Source organism: Neolamprologus brichardi, chromosome 6 (assembly GCF_056152115.1).
Source record: "Neolamprologus brichardi isolate AB-2024 chromosome 6, ASM5615211v1, whole genome shotgun sequence".
Classification (NCBI taxonomy): domain Eukaryota; kingdom Metazoa; phylum Chordata; class Actinopteri; order Cichliformes; family Cichlidae; genus Neolamprologus; species Neolamprologus brichardi.
Window position 1 is genome coordinate 20,007,239 of NC_142109.1, and position 18,485 is coordinate 20,025,723.

Consider the following 18,485-nt stretch of genomic DNA (forward strand, 5'->3'; position numbering starts at 1 on the left):
GAAAATAATAAGAAGAAGAATAATAAGAATTATAGATTTAAGTTGAAAATGTTGAAAATGTTATTTTTTTGGTCAAAATATTTAACTTCAATAAAAGACATATCATCATCAACGCAAGCAGTTGCGGAATCAACCCTGTAATCCTTGTAATCCTGTAATCTTGATGTCACTGGAGTCACAAAACATAGAAGAGTGACATCTGTATATCTGCGTGCAGGTCTGTGTGTGCACATGCATGTATGGTCTGTTACATTAAACATGCTTCCTTGCTAGTATTCTCACATGGACCTTTGATCTGCGAGTGTGTACTTTTCATACCGAGGTGCTGCATGCTTTTCCCACTTGGGCATTTCAGCCCCTGTTCCACTCACAAGCCTGTACATCTTGCTGGCATGGAAGCCTTAAAAGCCTTAAAAGCTCCCAGTGTAGAAGTTGAGCCGCAGCTGTCCATTTGACCCAGACTGCTTTTGGAACAACTGAGCTGCACTAGCTGAACTCGGGTTTCAGATTGGAAGCTTTGATCTGAATGCAATGATATAAACAAATGAGTGCAAGAAGAACACGGAAAACTTAGCTGAAAGTCAGAGTTGTCTTTAAGATCAGTGACTTCTTTAAAGCTAAAGCTCTGCTCTTAATTCCTTTCCTTCGCCTTCTTTCTCTTCTCTTTCCTTCCCCAACCCCTTTGCTTTCTCACTGTATCCTCTCTTCTCTCTTGCAGGAGAATTCTGGGGAGATTTCTTACTCTTTCATTCCTCAAGGATGAAGCAGCGCAGTGTGTCTGTGCACTGAAACAGGTAGGCAATGATTACCACAGTGAACGTCAGACAGACACATGCACACACATGAACATTTACTGTCAGAAGCCCCCTTTTCCCCAGGTGTTTTGTGTATGATCTATTTTGCTAAAAGGCTGCACCATGACCACTGAGGAAGAAACAGCAAGGGAGCACACAAAGATAAAGAAAGAAATGGAACCTTTCTTCTGAGAGAGTGAAGAAAACTCAGAGGGAGATTCATCATAAGGCCCAGAGAAAAATCAAGTGAAGACGTTGATAGGATGAAAGTTTAACCAAACATCAGCTCCCCACAGGAGTAGCAAATCTGCTGCCGTCGCAGTGGACGGACCGGGAGAAAGACATGCAAAGAGACAGACTGACAGACAGGACAAGACAGAGCGGCGATTCCCAGCTGTTTTTAAAATCCTGCCTCTGATACATTATTGAATATGCGGCTCTCTAACGCATCGCTGAGCTTTCCTCTCATGTTAGTGCTCAAGTTTGTATAGCGTCACCATTCTAAATATAAAGCATTCGCTCACCCCCTTTTATTTTTTGCTAAAAGATGCAGAGGCTGCACGTAGGCTGTGTGTTGCTCTGAGAGCCACTTTCCTTTTCTGAGGCTATAGCTGGAGTTTGAGTTGAGTTTGTGTGTGACTCATTTTGGTACCAAGCCTCAGCAAACTTTACAAAAACCAAAATAGATATCATCAAACTCCTTGAAAGCTGGCTAGATGGTGCATAGAGTATGCTGAAGCACGATGAGTTCTTCACTGGGACTCGTATGTACTGTTTGCTGAAGGAAGGGGATTGATTTTGCTGCTCAACAGCAGGTGGAATACGGCAGATCTAAGACGCCTCATTTTTCTTAGTTCCTTTTTTTCTAATATTTAATATGGTGAATTTCCTTGGATGTTGCGAGGCCAGAGTCCTGAGACTTATATGTTTATATTGTGGAGTACCAGGTGTAATCTACAGGTGGCAGCAGAGCAGCATACCCAGCAGAAATGTTTCTGGAGCAGACTTTATTTGCTCATTTTAAGCGGCTAAGGCTTTTGTACAGTAGGGCCTTCATAAACCTCTGTGGCATCATTGCAAGTTTTCAAACAGATCATTCTTCCGGTCCTAGAAAACCAATATTCTTCAATAATCTTCTCTTGCAGCTCCCACTTTCAAACTTCATGTGACAGGATGAACCATGAGCAAAGGTAATAAAGTTTGCTTTCTTTAACTGTTTCTGTGCTCGTGTGCTTCATTAGTGTATGCAGTGGCATGCACATTTTAAGGGCGTGTGTCTCTGTTGTCTGACAGATGTTGCAATGGCATGATTAGTCCTCTGTGTGTGAGGTTGCTATAGTGACTGTGGGTTGAGTGTTGGGGAGGCCAGAGTGGAATAGAAGGGGTGCTGAGGATGAGGAGAGGGGGTGGAATAGGAAATGAAGTGCTTGTTGCCTCCGGCCTGCGTGTGTTTCTTTTTCTTGTTTTGTATGTGAGAGTGGGTGTGTTTGTGTGATGTTTATGTCTGTTTATTTGTGTATCTGTATAAAGAGCACAGCATTGAAGAGACACTCGTCTGTGTAATTGGGAATTTGATCAAGATAACTCACTCGAATACACAGTCGATCATGTGCGCACACACATTTTCTTTCTGCGTAGGAGCGACAGAGACAGGGATCCTGTGATGGCTGGAGCGTGGGTTTGGGGTAACCTGTTCTGCCTCACAGACCAACACTATGAGTGGGTCATACTTATCACTTAAACTGCCACATCAATGGAGCTGTTTAGCAAACTGGTACAAGCAAAAGAAATGCCCTCTGCTTCTGTGAGCACAGAGATTGTACAACACTAGTCTGAAGCACTTAAATGTAAGGCTCCAGAGTAGGACAGTATCAACAGTATTACCCTGAGGGTATCATCTTCCATGAGGCTTTGTCAGACCAAAGTGGGGATCCCTGAGATTGACTTTTAGATGTTTTGTAACCTTTTCGTTTCCTTTTGTGAAGTAAGAGACGGTTTGGGAGTTCTGAAACATATCTTGTTGGTTGAACTGCATAAGACCTGATTTACAAGTTTGTTTTAAGGGGAGCTCAAAAGCCACCTTTAGACATAGAGAGGATTGTGAACTCTTTTATCATTTTTGTGTTTCTATTGTTATCTGTAGGGATAACAATAGCGAGATCAACTTTTTATTACATGATACACTTTCAAGTACTTGAGCTCTCGCTGCGTTTGATGTTGATTCTGAGTACTGACCCACAACCTGTGCATTCCTAACCCTTGTTTGAGGTTCACGGTTTTGTTGCGCTCATGTTTACTGATCTGGTGGAGAAGCAATAATTTAGAGAGTATATTTAAAGGTTGAGTAATGTTATCTTATCTTCAATTACAACATATGAAGAAAGAATTCATGATTAGTTTCTTCTTTTTTCTGCATTGGTAATTTTTCGTCTTATTTTGAAATTGCCATTTGTTAGGGAATTCTTAGAAAAAGCTGTAGAAAGTCTATTCAGATCCTTATTATGCTAATTACATTTTTCCCAGCCTATTACAGTCTAGCTTTCAAAAGCAGCATTGCGCTGAGACTGCGCTTTTGAAATTCTATAACAGTCTTTTGATGGCTTCTAATGCAGGGATTTGTTCTGTACTCATTCTACTTGACCTCAGTTCAGCCTTTGATACTGTTGATCATAAAATTTTACTTAATGGGCTTAAGTTTCTGGCTGGTCTCTCTGGCTCTGTGTTACATTGGTTTTCTTCCTATTATATAGTCCTCTGACAAGACTTTCTCTGTTAGGGTGAACAAGTTCTTCTCTGATTATGCCTCCCTAACCTGTGGGGGTTCCACAAGGTTCAGTAATGGGTCCATTATTATTTTCTTTCTACATTCTTCTCCTAGCTGGCACCATTAAGTATCTTTCTGATGTTTCTTAACATTTCTATGCAGATGACGTTTAGCTGGATATGTCTTTAAAACCTCACCAGCTGAATTGGCTGTTCGCTCTAGTCTCCTCTTTAACCCACATTAGTGTCTGGCTCTCAAGCTATTATTTTGTTCTAAACAGCCAAGACTGAGGCTATGATTATAGCGTCTCCTCTATTATATATGAAAATCAGTCAGGCTCATGCTTATATTTGTTCATTTGCTAGGTCCGGGATTTGAAATATTGGCATAATATTTGATTCCTCTCTATTTATTGTTTCTGTTTCTTTCATATCAGGAACATTTTAAAATGTAACATATGGTCTCTTTGGCCAAACCACAGATAATTGTTCATGCGTTTGTGTTATCAGGCTTAGATTGTTGTAATTCCCTGTTTACTGACTCAGATAAATCATGTTTTGGGGGGCCTCAAACAGGCACAAAACGCTGCAGCCAGACTAATAATATTTATAATATATATAATATAATATTTATTATGTATTTATTATTTTATTTTATTTCTTTACCAGTAGATTTTAAGATCTGTTTTAAAATTCTTGTACTTAGATACAGAGCACTAAATGGCCAGGATCCATAGTATTTATATAAACTTTTTACTAAACAAACCTGTCCTCGCAGTATTCGATCACCGGCTCAGAATTTGTTAGTTGTTTCTTGTATAAGATTAAAAAGTAGGGCAATAGACAGCCTGTGGCACCAAGTCTCCCATTTTGTATTGCTATTACAGCTCTTGATTTTCTTGTTTATTTTACTCTGTCTTGTTGTACAGCGCTTTGTGATTGCTTGTCTGTGAAAGCGCTTTATAAATAAACTGTTGTGGTGGTTAACATGTTTACCGTACATATGAAAGTTCCCCCGTTTGATTCCAGAAGGACACACAAACTCAGCCTCAGCTAGTGTACTATTAGTGCCAGCCCCAAGACAGTTGAGAGGGTTGTGTTAGGAAGGGCATCCGGCATAAAATCTGTGCCAAATCAAACATGTGGATCCATCCGCTGTGGCGACCACTTGGGAAATAAGGAAGCAACCAAAAGAAATTAGTGGTATTTATGTCAGCTACAGTGCTCTTATCAATACAAATACAGTTCTGGTTTGGGATAAACCACTAAATCTTTGCCCTTTTTAAATGCACTGTAGGTTTATGGGGTGCACAATCTGTACATCACTACTTCCATACTTTGTAGCATTCTTCATGACTTTAATCAAAGGACGAACGGATTAGAAATTTGTAGTCAAAGATCAAGGTCACTATGACCTTACAGAACTGAGTTTGGGGATAACTCAAGACAATTCCACACCATTGTCTAATATAATAAACTGCTGATGTTTATCTTCAAGGTCAAAGGTCATTGTCACATCATAAAGCATTTTCTCACCTGTACTCCAGTCTGACATTACCCAGGGAAATTCACATACCCTCCACTGTCAGAGCAGATTTTTGATGGTTACCACTGTGTCCTCACAGAAAGAAGGTTCTGTCTTGTTTCTTTTATGAGTTTGCACATTTTCCTCTTACCTCAATAGACTTCCTTTGGTTGGTGATAACCCCTTATAATGGAAGGGTGATCATGTTGTTCCCCAACCCTCACCCTAGGACACCTGGGATAAGCTATCATTATACTTAACTAACTACTTAATGCAATTTAATTCACATGTACACATATAGATGGATTTTGGCTTATACATATTAGTTCCTTCTATAAATATCTGATTGTCTGTAAAGTTTGTCATTATTTCTGTTATCCAACTGTTTGTTTTTGATTTACAGGCACATTCGGTTTATTTGCCCTTATTACTTTATTTCTTTCTTGATTTTTTTTCTCCCTGCACATTCAACAGAAAGGGAAATGGAAAAATGCAAATGTTAAATGTTCATGCAAATGTAGAAAACGGGAGATAGGATTACTAAAGAAATATGTGACAGAGTGTATTAAAATGTTAATATTTTAATCACCTAGGTGTGGGAAAACAACTTGCCAGAATTAGCTGATCTCTTCCCAGGAGGGCCCACCTTAAGTGAGCCAATCTCACTTCACATAACAAACCCTTAAGGTCCCTTGCCTATGCACAGCAAACCGCCCCTGTGCTTGTCTCCAGAATCTCCAGAGTGCACAGCCTGATGTGAATAATAGTCATTGTGAGAGATATAATGTGCTGTACCATACAGGGCTGGCTTCACACAGGGATTACACCTAGATGATTCTTCAATAGAGAATTTAGTCTCGGGTAGCCGAGCTTAATCCGCGGCTGTGGAAGCAGACCACAGTGCTGTGGAGCCATGGCCAGATATGACAAAGAACAGAGAGCAGCCAGATTAGTTCATACTAGGAAAAGGGCTGAGCTAGAAGCTGCCTGACAGAGCGTCTCTTGACAGCTCCTCCCAAATCTCTCTGCTCTCTCTAATGCAGGCTGAGGGAAACATTGTTCCCCTTTCTGTCTTTTGGCTTTCTCTCTTTCTTTTGCTCTGTCCTTGTGTCTCTATGTGAGGTAATACCAACACATAGAGAGAAACAGTGTGTGTGTGTGTGTGTGTGTGTGTGTGTGTGTGTGTGTGTGTGTGTGTGTGTGTGTGTGTCTTATCGCTTCATTAGCCTGTGGATTTCTGGGTCAGTCATAGCCTTGTTCCCACTGTCTCAGATGCGGTAATTACCCTCACGTGAGCCTCGTCTGATAATTAGGATGGTCCAAGCGGGACTCGGCCATACATGCACATACACACCCTTCATGCTCATACATGTGAGTTATTAGTGGAGAGCTTAACATGCAGTACAGTACTAATGGGATTATCATTGCTAAGGGTTCCACTCATCAAGCTCTCACTCCTCTCTCTACTCATCATCAAGCAGAATTCTCAAAAAATGAGAAGACTCAGTGCTTTCTATGCAATGTAATTCTTTCTCTTTTTCGTGTTTCTTTCTTCATTACCTTTAAGGACATTTTAATGAAAGTTCATTTAATGGATTCTATGGATGGATGGCAGCACAGGGGCCTTCACAGATGTGCATGCTACTCGTGCCAAGAGCACTAATGCACATCCACAGCATCACAAATACTGGCTTTTCAATTGCGCACTGGAAAAAAATGTATGGTCCCTCTCCTCTTTAGCCTGAAGGACGCAGCCTTCATAATTTCCAAAAGGAATCTCAAGTCGTGATTTGTCAGGGAACAAAATCATTTTCTACTTCACTCTGGTCTCCATCTTAAATGAACTTGAGCCCAGACCATGCCCTTTTCATTTTTATGCATGGATTTTCTTTGAATAGCAGTTTTAACTTGTATTTGTTATTGCAGGGACAGTTTTTGTTCATAAGGATTTTCTAAAGCTATTGACCCCATTCTCTGATTTCCACAACAGAATTTCATCTGGTTTTAGTTGAAATTTTAAAAATCACAGCCACCTAAATATTGTTTTTCAGCCATGTCCAAGATTTATCCAAGTCATAATCATTCAATAATATTGTGACATCATTCGCAGTGTCTTTGGCAGCCTTGGCCTACTTTGAAGGGCAGCTGGCTGACATGAATCACAAACAGTGTGTGCATGTTCAAATTCCCTCTGGCTTCCATCCACCTAAATTTCACCTTTTTATTTTTTGTTTGTACCATCAACAGGTTTGCAGGAAATATGACACACAATCGATGCTTGTATCACTGATGTTACTGACTTCTTCTGAGATTAATTCCTATTGACTTGCATTGCATGACTTGCAATCTATTGCATTGACTTTCTACTAGGCACTTTATTAGAGTCATTTTTTGCAAATGCCACGTGGCTCATTGGTAGTCACTATAAACACCTCATAACAGGAAGCTTTAACATAACCAGATAGGTTTGCTTGTCCCAGACAAACCCCCATTTGTCTAATACTTGTAGCAACAAACTGACTATACTAAAGTCTCCAAGTCGCAATAGTTTTATTTTACATTTTTGAACTGCTTTTCCATGCACCCATCTTTAATTCTTATTTTTAAAGGCTGAGCTTCTCTGAGATGATCTTTTAAGCTGATGCACCGTTACTGAATTGTGATCAAGTAGGTTTTTTTGTTTATTTATTTTTTTATTGTTAGAGTTACACAACTTTTTCAGTCTTTTTTACCCCATCTCTGCTTTTTGAAAAGTGTTCCTGGGATCAGATTAAAATGACCGTACATTTTTAAAAGAAATATGATTCTCAATGATTGAATTCTGTTTTTTTCCATTATTTTTCTCATCATTCCCTGTCTGTTTCTGCTGTTGGGTTTAAACAAAATATCTAAAACACCAAAATAAGATCTAAATTAGTTTCTATCTATGACTATATAGTAGTATTTTCCAACCATTTTGGTCAGTGACTCCATGCAAACAAAGAGTCTTTTGTACAAACCCTTATCTCAGATTCCATATGCAGTTCTGACCACTTAAACCAGAAGGTTTTGTTTGTTTTTTCTGTGTATCTGAATCTGTTTAGAGGCACTGAGAATTGAAACAATCCAGTATTTAACCAGAAAACATGGGAAGAGGAAAATGTTTTGTGCAAGAAATAGTTTTATGCTTTATTGCCATAAACCCACCTGGACAGTCTGAACACCAGACTAGGAATTACTGGTTTATAGTCATGTGTGTCATAATGAAATTAATTAAACTTAGAGTAAACTTGCATAATATAGTCTGTGCAAAAGTGCACAGGCACTTGAATAGGTTTTCCTACTCAAAGTGATGCATGATCCTTACATTTGAATAAGAATATGAAACCAAAACAGAAAAGATATGACTGTGAGGAAAAGTAATACTGATTTGTTGGTCTGTTCATGTATCTTTTAGTTAAAATGACATATTAACCTCTCCTCATCTGAGCCACTCTCGGCCCTCTCTCCCATCGCCACTGCACCCATTTCATCAGCTCATTTAAAAGTAATATAACCCATAACCATTCAATTTCCACTGTGTTTATTCTGTTGACAGAAATGGTAATGGAGATATTGACTGCAGAGCGATTGTGTCTAGGCCATTGTGCTGAGTGGTTCGATGGAGTGGAGTGGATGACTGGAGGGCTATCTATCTGTGATGTTACATATAGTGTTGAAGTCATGGGAAAGAGAGACCCTCTGAAAGCCACGAGCTTAAATACCATGCATAACACGCACAAACATAAAAGGACAGCACAGACACACACACAGGCAGACACACAGGCAGTGGATTAGGATGGGGATTATCAAAGCATAGCTGTAAAACAGGCAGAGACAGATCAGTGTCATACTTCATAAGCACTCGCACACACACACTGAGTGTGTATTAAGAGTGTACAGTAAGATGGATTTATTTTGAGGTGGATGGTATGATGACTTTGGTTCACGCATCATGACTGAGCACCATTCAAGCTTAAATAGGAGGACAGTTCGGTTTAACAGTAGAGAAGCTTTAGCAATCAATTATGGAGCTATAGAGCTCGAATGGAGGGAACATAAAGCTGCAGATATTTCCTGTCTGGGTCTTGAAGCATTTTACAATGTGTGTTTTTACTTTCTACTAAATGACCAAAGTGAAAAATTACAGTGAAGCACACATTTGAAAGCTTTATATGTTTCTATTACATCCATAAAAAGAAAAAGAAAAGACCTCAGATGATGAGCTGTGATCCAGCTAAAGTCTGACAAAAAGTCAATGAATGCCAAGCAGATAATATTTGACCCTCTGGGTAGAAAGGATCATGGTTACCTTTAAACTGGAATGTCAAAACGAGATATGTCTTCTTCAAGTCCCAAATCACTACCTTTATAGCTGTACAGGCTATTACGATTGTCATCTAATTAGTCACTTTGTTAATTCTTAGTAGAAAAAAATATTTTCCCTATATCTAAAGACATAAATGCTTTCTGTGTCACTGTGGTCTGATTAACATCTATAACATCTATAACATACAATCATTGTAATTTTCATGGCTGATTTTGATTTTTTCTGAGAGCGTGACCTGCTTTTCTTCCAAAGAACTATAACTGCCATCATGTACAAACAAAAATGAAATTTTCTTCTCTTCTAAAATAACAGAAAACAAAGTTCTCTGCTCCTCGAAAGAGGTACAGATAATTAACTGAAAATGAGCTGCTGTACTTTTATCTGATGATTTTACCTTACTAAACAAAAGCAGGTGCAGCCGATTATGCAACAAAACAAGCCTCAGTTACTTACATAATTTTAGAGTACGTTTTATACTTTACCAGATAACAGGACATCAACCTTTTTCTCTCGTCTCCATAATTTTGCTTATACCTGCTTTGGTCCTTTCACTGCTGATACCCAGGCTCATAATGAAGCTGTTGACTTTAGCTTTAGCGTCTTCAAACAAGGCATGTTGAGCTGGGTGATGGTGATGTTCACCTACAGTTTACTAAAGCTAAATGTGTGGCTTGCTCACTAACAGTGAAAACTTTGCTAATAGCCGATGGCTGCATTCAAACCACATGATAGCATATTGGGACTGTTTGCCTGTGCCACTGTGCGTGTGTTGCATATGCATAAAAACGACTGGCACGTTATTGGATATAGGTGACAGCGACCATGGTCTGAGCTTAGCTCACTGAAAATGTGTTCAGTTCTGGTCTTCAGCAGGCTGATCGGTGCATCTTTAATGGTGGCTGGTGGACTTTGTAACCAATCTTGACCTAAGTTGTCATGCTGAGCGTGGAAGGCATAGACACAAACTCACATTATCAGAAAATGAGAGCTCTCAACCACTCACCTTGCTAGTTTGTAACAGTCTCTGATTCTGTGCACTGCTGTGAATCAGAGTGCATATGAGATTTATACTTTGTGCTGTTTCTGATGAATTTCAAAGTAAATGGTAAATGGGCTGCATTTATCTTTTCTAGTCTTATCGACTACTGAAAGTGCTTTTCACTTGAAGCCACATTCAACAAATACCACACACTTTCATACAGCGCTTTATTGAATACGTACAAAGCTTTGTCACAAACAGTGACATATCAAGGGCAGTTTTGGGGTTCAGGATCTTGCCCAAGGGCACTTTGATATGGCGATTGAAGCATAGAGCTTCCAGTTAGGCAGGTCTGTACTCATCCTAAATATTGCGATGGTACCTTCTGTCCGCACTAGTCAGAGCTCAGTCACTCACTTCATATATGATGAAGCACCAGTCATATGTTGACTGAGAGCCTCAATCTGCGGCCATCTAAACTTTAGCCCTGCCGCATCAGGCATGTCGGTCACCAGACATCTGTCATCAGCATGCAGCTCAGCGGAGGTCTGTGGCTCCTCCGTGATTCCATCTTCTCTACTACTGTCAAATATAATAATCAATCTCTTCTTTGCTTCCTTTTATATTCACTCTGCATATTTCTGCCTGGTCTACTCAAACTCTCCCCTCTTACCCTCTTCCTCTTTCTCCTCCTCCACATTTCTCCTCTCTTCTTTCAGCATGCTGAAATATATAACTAGCAATTTGCCAATCTCTCCCCCTATGACACACATGCACGCTCGCGCAGACGCTCATGCACACACAGACACATGCAGAGTTATCCAGACCGCAAGAGCTTCTGTGGTGTATAATGACAGATAATTGGCTATTGTGGGTTTGCCCTCGGCAGCAGGAACCAATCACAGTGACAGCCACTTCTCTGTGACCCGTGCATGCGCGCGTGAGCGTGTGCGTTCATGCAAGTGTGAGTCTCTCTGTGTGTGAAGTGCTGATAGTATTTTATTTTGCTGTCTGCTTTTGTTGCTCCGTGCATAGAAGTAATTGCTTGTCGAGTGTGTACAGCAAGTAACTGACAGCTCTCTTTATAGTTCACAGTAATGCATTTATGTAAACATAAATAAGCTGTTCGGCGGCAGCGGTTTGTGTGACAGTGTGAGTGTGTGTGTGCGGGAGGGAGCGCGATTGTGTGAGTGTGAATATGCAGGTACAGCCTCCTTATATAGCACAAATTTTCTTTTGCTCCTCGTTTTACATTTTCAGGGTTTATACACCCAACTTGAGAATCTACAGCCTAACACAGTGCAGCCTTGCCAACAACCATCAGTACTGTGATCATTTGCCACTCATTTTGAGTCAGCATCCATGGGTAATGGTCTGTCTGCTTGACATTTGTATTGAACCTGTTGAATCCAGCTGTTCCTAACAGTAGAATAATGATTTTCTTTTTCCTTTTTCTTTTTCTTTTTTTTTTTGGGGGGGGGGGGTAAAAACAATACTGATGTGTTTCACGCTGGAATGAATTGTCACCACATCAACAGCAACACCTTTAGCTCCTACAGTGGTGCTGATGAAGGATATCTTACTCTTTTTCCTTTTTTCGTGATTCGCTCATCTATTCCTCAATCCTGCTTTCTGTCTCTCTTTCTCTACCACTTCCTCTTCTCTTGCTGTCTCTTCACTCTTTTATCTCTCTCCCTGTTTGCACCGTTTCTCATTTCCGCTCATTCAATAGTGGGAAGTGCTGATCCAACCCATGCACACAGACTAAATGAGATCCTGTGTGCGTGTGCGCGTGCAACGTGTGCATGTAGCTCTGTGAGCATGATTGTTTCTGTATTGCTAATACACTGTACCATAGAAATGTGAGCATTTGTGTGCGCGTGTGGGGGAGGAGTTGTGTATTTCATCATGCCAGCCAGTTCAATATTCCCAAATGCAATTTCCTCAATGTGAAAAGCTCAAGCTGGGTGTTCATCATTCTATACTCCCTTCTTAGTGTTCAATAAAAGCTTCTTTAGAACTGCCAGGCTGCTCGCTCTGTGGCTCTTCCTATTTTGTCACGCCTTCATTTAGAGTCTTTCTCACCGTGCACAGTCGAGCACATGTGCACGCACGCACACTTTGAAGTGTCATACCTTTGTGGCCTTTGTTAAACAGATCTGTCTCAGGTGCACGGTTACAATGTGTATCATAGTATGTTGCCTGAATGCTTCTTTGTAATTCTGCTCAACATTCTGAGCCTGTAACATGTCATTGAGACCACCTAAGCTCATCTGCAATGTGTTTGCAAAAATCAATTCTAGTTATGGAGGTTTTAACATTTATATATAAATGAAAACACATTTCAGAAATCGATCAATTCCCGTTGCGAAAGCTCTGAAATACCTTTTCCAGCAGCTATTTCAGAGGGGATTGACATCGTCAGAGCTAAATCAACATGTTTACAGTAGTAAAAAAGAAAAAATGCTCAATCCCTTTAAGACTGATAGAAAAGAATTCATAAAAGAAAATGGTAGGTGTAGAGTGAATTGGACAATACAAATGTGTTGTTATCCTTGTTTATCCTTTTAGTGTGATTCCGATATATGACTGCAGAAAAGAATATAGCTTTCATACACTACAATAAACAAGTCAACAGCATTTCCCCTGACATCCCCCTGACTGTTTATGCCTGCCTTATTAGTTGCATTAGTGTCTCCCGCTATGAAATTATAGTCGTAATTGTCCAGGTGCAACTAGAGAAGGTGCCATCTCCAATACCAGCCAAAGTCGCTAACGGTTAGCAACTGCAGCCTCTAATGTCTGTGCAGAAAACAAATGACGGGAGCACTAGCAAATGTCAAGTTGGTGCCTAAAGGAAGGAAGAGATAATGATGTGTTATGCAGTCATAGATGTGCAAATTATACAAAATTAATTTTTCACGTGCTCTAAGAGAAAGATGCCCGTGCGTGTCACTGACTTGTCAGTGTTTAGCTTCTAATCCATCTGGCAATCCCACCGTACTAAAAATGACCTAAAACACGCAGCTGGAGTCATAAAAACACAATCTTAAGCTACAGGGACTGGGAATCCTGCAACAGATAATAAATATCCTGAGCACAGAGCTCTGATCTCAACATCATAGAGTGAATCTGGGAGTACAGAAAGAGACAGGAGCGACCAAGAATCCACTACACAAGTGGAAGGCTTTCCTTGAGCAAGTTCAAGCCTGAACCTTGTAACATTTTCCTGTGTTTAGTGAACCTCCATGAAATTAAAGAAATAATCAATTAAATATAAATTTGCATATATCATCAGGCATTTTCTTGCAGATCACTCCTTTAAAATGTATCAAGCCATTTTAAAAAATTGAAAAAGTCAACCTGATGATGTAAAAGTGTCAAAATCTCAATCTTCTCAGTATCTAGAGTCGTACAGTTTGCTAATATTAGCAGAGAGTCGTACAGTTTGCTAATATTAGCAAACTTTCAGAGAGTCGTACAGTTTGCTAATATTAGCAAACTGTACGGTTAGTCGTACAGTTTGCTAATATTAGCAAACTTTCAGAGAGTCGTACAGTTTGCTAATATTAGCAAACTGTACGACTCTCTGCTAATATTAGCAAACTGTACGACAAACTGTACGACTCTAGATACTGAGAAGATTGAGACAAACTGTAATATTATTATTATTATCAATAATAATATTATTAAGCACCCAAAGTGCTTTACAATGCCACACACTGGTGTAGGCAGTAGCCACAGCTGCCCTGGGGCAGACTTACAGAGGCGAGGCTGCCATATTGCGCCATCGGCCCCTCTGACCAACACCAGTAGGCGGTAGAGTAAAGTGTCTTGCCCACGGACACAACGACCAGGACAGAGAGCCCAGGGATCGAACTGGTGACCTTCCAGCTACAGATGCGCTTTCCAACCCCCTGAGCCACGGTCGCCCTATGGCTTAGGGGGTTGGGAATGTACATGTACACGCTGTACAGCATGTGTGTGTGTATGTGGGAGTCGAGTGTGTTGGGAGGGGGACATTAATCATTAAGATCATTAAGGTTAAAGAATGTGTGAGTGTGTGTCTGTGCGAGTAGTGCAAGTGGGTGGTACTGTGACTCTCTGTGATGCTGAGATTGGAGGCAATTATTCGAAATGTCATGGCTTTAATGGGCTTCTGCTCTGTTCCCCTCTCATAAGTCATGACTTGAACTCTCAAAGTGATGAAACAAGAGCCCGTATGCTGCGACGCTGTGTGTTTATTAAATGCTTTTTTGTTTAGCATACTCTATCGTTCCTTTATACCCTCCTTTTACCTTCATTTATGTGGTTTTCTTTTTCTCGCAGGCTGTTTTCTGGGAAACCTTTTCAACCCGTCAAGCGTGCGTGTCAGCAACAGAATTAATGATAACTGCTTTCTAAATATAATTAATGAAATAATCCCATTTATGTTATCTTTTAGAAGATGAAAGCACCACATGCCGCAGGTGGCGTGATGCAATCGGCTCCTTTAGATTGATACTTTTTCTCATTTTGCCTCTTTAGCTTGGACTTGAAACGAAGTAGTCAAGGAATTATTAAATTGTGGACCACATTGTTGTTTTGACCAGTCCTAAAGCTCCTGTTATCTTTCTGATAGGTTTTTTTTTTGTTGTTATTTTTACAGCCTAATTACGCCCTCTTGCACTTCCTATTCTTTGTACAGCTTATTGAGATTTCTCATTAAGCTGCTACCAAATGCAAATTACACAATAATAATGAACTCAAGACCTTTATCGCCTTAATTTGTCATGAAGTAATGAGGCAGCAGGCCGCGCCTGACCATGAGACTTTTTGTCAATGAACTTATTATTAATAAGCTTGTGAAAATGGAGGGATGATGTTAAAAGGAAAACATGGCTTTAATTCTTGAATGGCAAAAGAAATATTTCTGTTAAACATCTTGAATTAAAGCTGAAAGTCTCACACTTCTTTTTAATTACTTTGTTTTAAATCCCATGGCGTTGCACAGAGTGAAACGTACAAAAATTGTGTCCCGATATTTATGGACCTCGCTACTATCTCTACACCACAGGAGTAAATCCATAAGTGAGCAGGACACTTTGTATTACAATCACTTATTTAAAAAAGAAAATTTGCCGCCCTTACAGCCTAGAGTACAACCAGCTTGCCCAGAACTGTCTGGACTTTTCGTAAAATGAAAATGAAAACATATTGGAACAATTTGCACATCATTTAAGCCCCATATTTAATTGGAAATGGTACAGAGACAAGATATGAAATGTCGAAAACTAAACTATTATTATTCTTATCCTCACTTTGAATTTTGTTCTTATTTGCATTTCACAGTCCCCAATTTTTGGAAAACGGGATTTTAATTTGTTCTATCTGCTTGTTAACAGTTTCGCAGAGAATATTATTGTTCCAGCTTTTGCCACAGTGGAGCACTGATATGTTCATAGGGGTTAATAAGTGCATTTAAACAGTACTCAGTAAAAGGCACGGTTCATGCATGGCTTTAAAGCTGATAAATAAATTGGCTCAAAGTGTGCACAGTGCCTGCGGGGAGCATGTGAACCACAGTGCATGTGTGTGTGTGTGTGTGTGTGTGTGTACACAATCTTGCGTTTTCACATACAGAAAGCATCCATGCATAAACACACACTGAACGTTGAGGATCAGCTAACTATTTTATCAAGAGCTGTTTGAGGGTACTATGGACTTGATAGAGAGCGCGGGGTGAAATGAAGCAAAACAATAGAAACAATAGTTGCAAAGAATAGTATAGGAAACATTAGCACATGTGTATTGTGCAAACGTGGTGCTGTGTCTTGAAGCTTATCAAAACAGAGCTCTGAATTCTATTTTAGCCAGTGACGCTATCTTGATGGCAAACCCCTTATCTCCTATGTGCTGAGTTGTTATCTTTTGAGTGTCCTTGCATGTGCCTGTGCATCATCATGCACGTATGGGCATTCGCATCGTTCTCCCGTGTGCGTCTGCGAGAGAAACAGAGCTTTGCATCTGTGTGGGTGTGTGTCCGTGTATGCCCCAGCCCTGCCTGAGGTTGTGTTTTCTTTCACCCAGTGAGCTGAGGAGTTTCTGCAACAAAAGCACGTTTACGGCTCTCCATCTCATTTACATTGTGCTGATGGGAATCTGCTGAACGACTGATTGTGTTTGGTGTTCTAGGTCAGCACACACAGATAAGTCCGTGTACATCTAAGTGTTTCCCTATGTGTGTGAGTGGCGCACGCGTGTCTTAAGGCCCGTCTCGCCGGCTGACTTTGCTGACTTTCTTTATCTTTGTCAGCCCTGACACTGTTAGCTTTTTACACGCCATCTATATTTATTTTCACACAAAACTTGCTCTGCAGCTCATCATAAAGATGAAATGTCGAAACACTGTAAGCCACACTGTGTTTAGCCTCACACGCTGTTATGGGCCTATACATAATTATTGATTTGATCTACTTATTAGAGTGAATTGTTGAAGCTGCTCAGAACACGTTGTTGCCTGCGAGGATGACTTCTTTCATGACCATTCTGGCATATGAATAAACAGCAATGCATTAAATTAATACCAAACTAAATCACTAACATCCATACTGGCATAATCTTGTTAGAAGCATGTAATCGCTGTAAGCAGTTCCATCTGGTAAGATTTTGGATTTGATCTTGCACTCATCATACAGTTAACTAAGCTGTAGTCAGAGCAGTTCATCTGTTTGGCAAAAATAAGGTGAAAACGATTTTGTTTCTGCTATGCCTTGAAATCACCCCGTTGGACTCCCTTTTTTGTGTCTGTATAATAGCACAATTTGACGACTGTTGGCCTAATACCTTGAAATGTTCAGGCAATAGCCCGAGTTTATCTGGGAACTGCTCCTAGCTGCAGATAAGATCAACACCACTTGTCCACAGATAAATTGCTCCTGTGATTGCACCCCTCCCTCTAAAATTCTGCATTTTATCCCAGAGAGCCTTTTGACAAAAGAAGAAAAAAAATTAAATCTAAACATTAAGTTTTAATTTTCCCAACATAATTGAGAACACTGACATTGCCAGTGTTTGACATAACCACTCCCCCCCCCAGGCAGAGGAGATGATGGATGCCATATCTCTTCATTCTGTTGTGATATAACACGTAACGCACAAACTGCATTAAAAGTCAGCTCACTGCTTATTTCACTCCTGTCAATTTGATAAGACACCGAAACTGAATATGTGACTACTGCCGAGCTCCTTATCCACCAGCCCTTTCTCGCCACTCGTTTGCCTGGACGATCTCATCTCTTGCCGGGGGAGGGAGTGACGATAACGGGAGTTGAAGCCTTTTGGCGATTCCAAATCGCTGTATGGAACTATGCAACGGACTCCCCAGAAATAGCGTCGCAAACATTATGAGCGGCGCCTGCGGCTTTAAATATGCCCCAACTTCACTCCAGCCACCACACCGGGGGACTTAAGCAGCTACCTTACCGAGTCACACACACCGGGTAGGAAATTATTGGAGCGAGAGAGAGAGAGAGAGAAAGAGAGAGAGAGAGAGTGCAGACGCACGGCGCTGGATTATTTGGGCAAAGCGGCTGCAGCCACGGTGGATGTTACACAGGGAGACGAGTGACGGAGAGCTTCAATCTATTCAGACTGTGAGTTTTTCCCAACGACGGCGCCTGGCAGGACGCTGATATGGTGAGCGCGCCTCTCGTCATTTTGCCCGTAGTTGCTTTTTCTTGTTGTTGTTTTTGTTGTGCACAGCCGAGCCTTAACTTCTTGTCATTAAGCGTTCCCTTTGCAAAGCGTCCATTCGCATCTTTCCGCTCGTGGTGTGCGCGCGTGTGGGTGAATGCGTGCGCGTCCGTCCTCCGGCGTTAAACACGTATGACCGGCGATATAATCAGACTATTTTGGCGGATCCGTCCTGTCCAGCATGAGCAGGTACTTGTTTTATGGGTGTTTCAGGTGCAAGCCCTGGCTTTGAATTCGCACCATTTGGGAAATCATTGTGATATTTCTGTTATATTTGGGACTTGGAGCTTGTCGTGGAGAGTCAATGGAGAGTGCTCGTCTTAATTTGTCCTGATCAATTCT

General features: G+C 40.6%; 1 protein-coding gene across 18 annotated transcripts in view; it reads left to right on the forward strand.

Annotated features, from left to right (window-relative positions):
- Window positions 1-18,485, forward strand: part of ptprdb (protein tyrosine phosphatase receptor type Db) — a 150,019-nt gene that overhangs the window by 43,190 nt on the left and 88,344 nt on the right. For 17 of the 18 annotated variants that reach the window (XM_006787305.3, XM_006787304.3, XM_006787311.3 and 14 more), the window contains exons 4-5: window positions 719-794; window positions 1,940-1,984. The gene's annotated coding sequence lies outside the window, so the exon portion shown is untranslated. Of the gene's footprint in view, window positions 1-718; window positions 795-1,939; window positions 1,985-17,853; window positions 18,087-18,485 lie in introns of those variants that run through there. The other variant, XM_006787306.3, reaches the window with a different exon arrangement.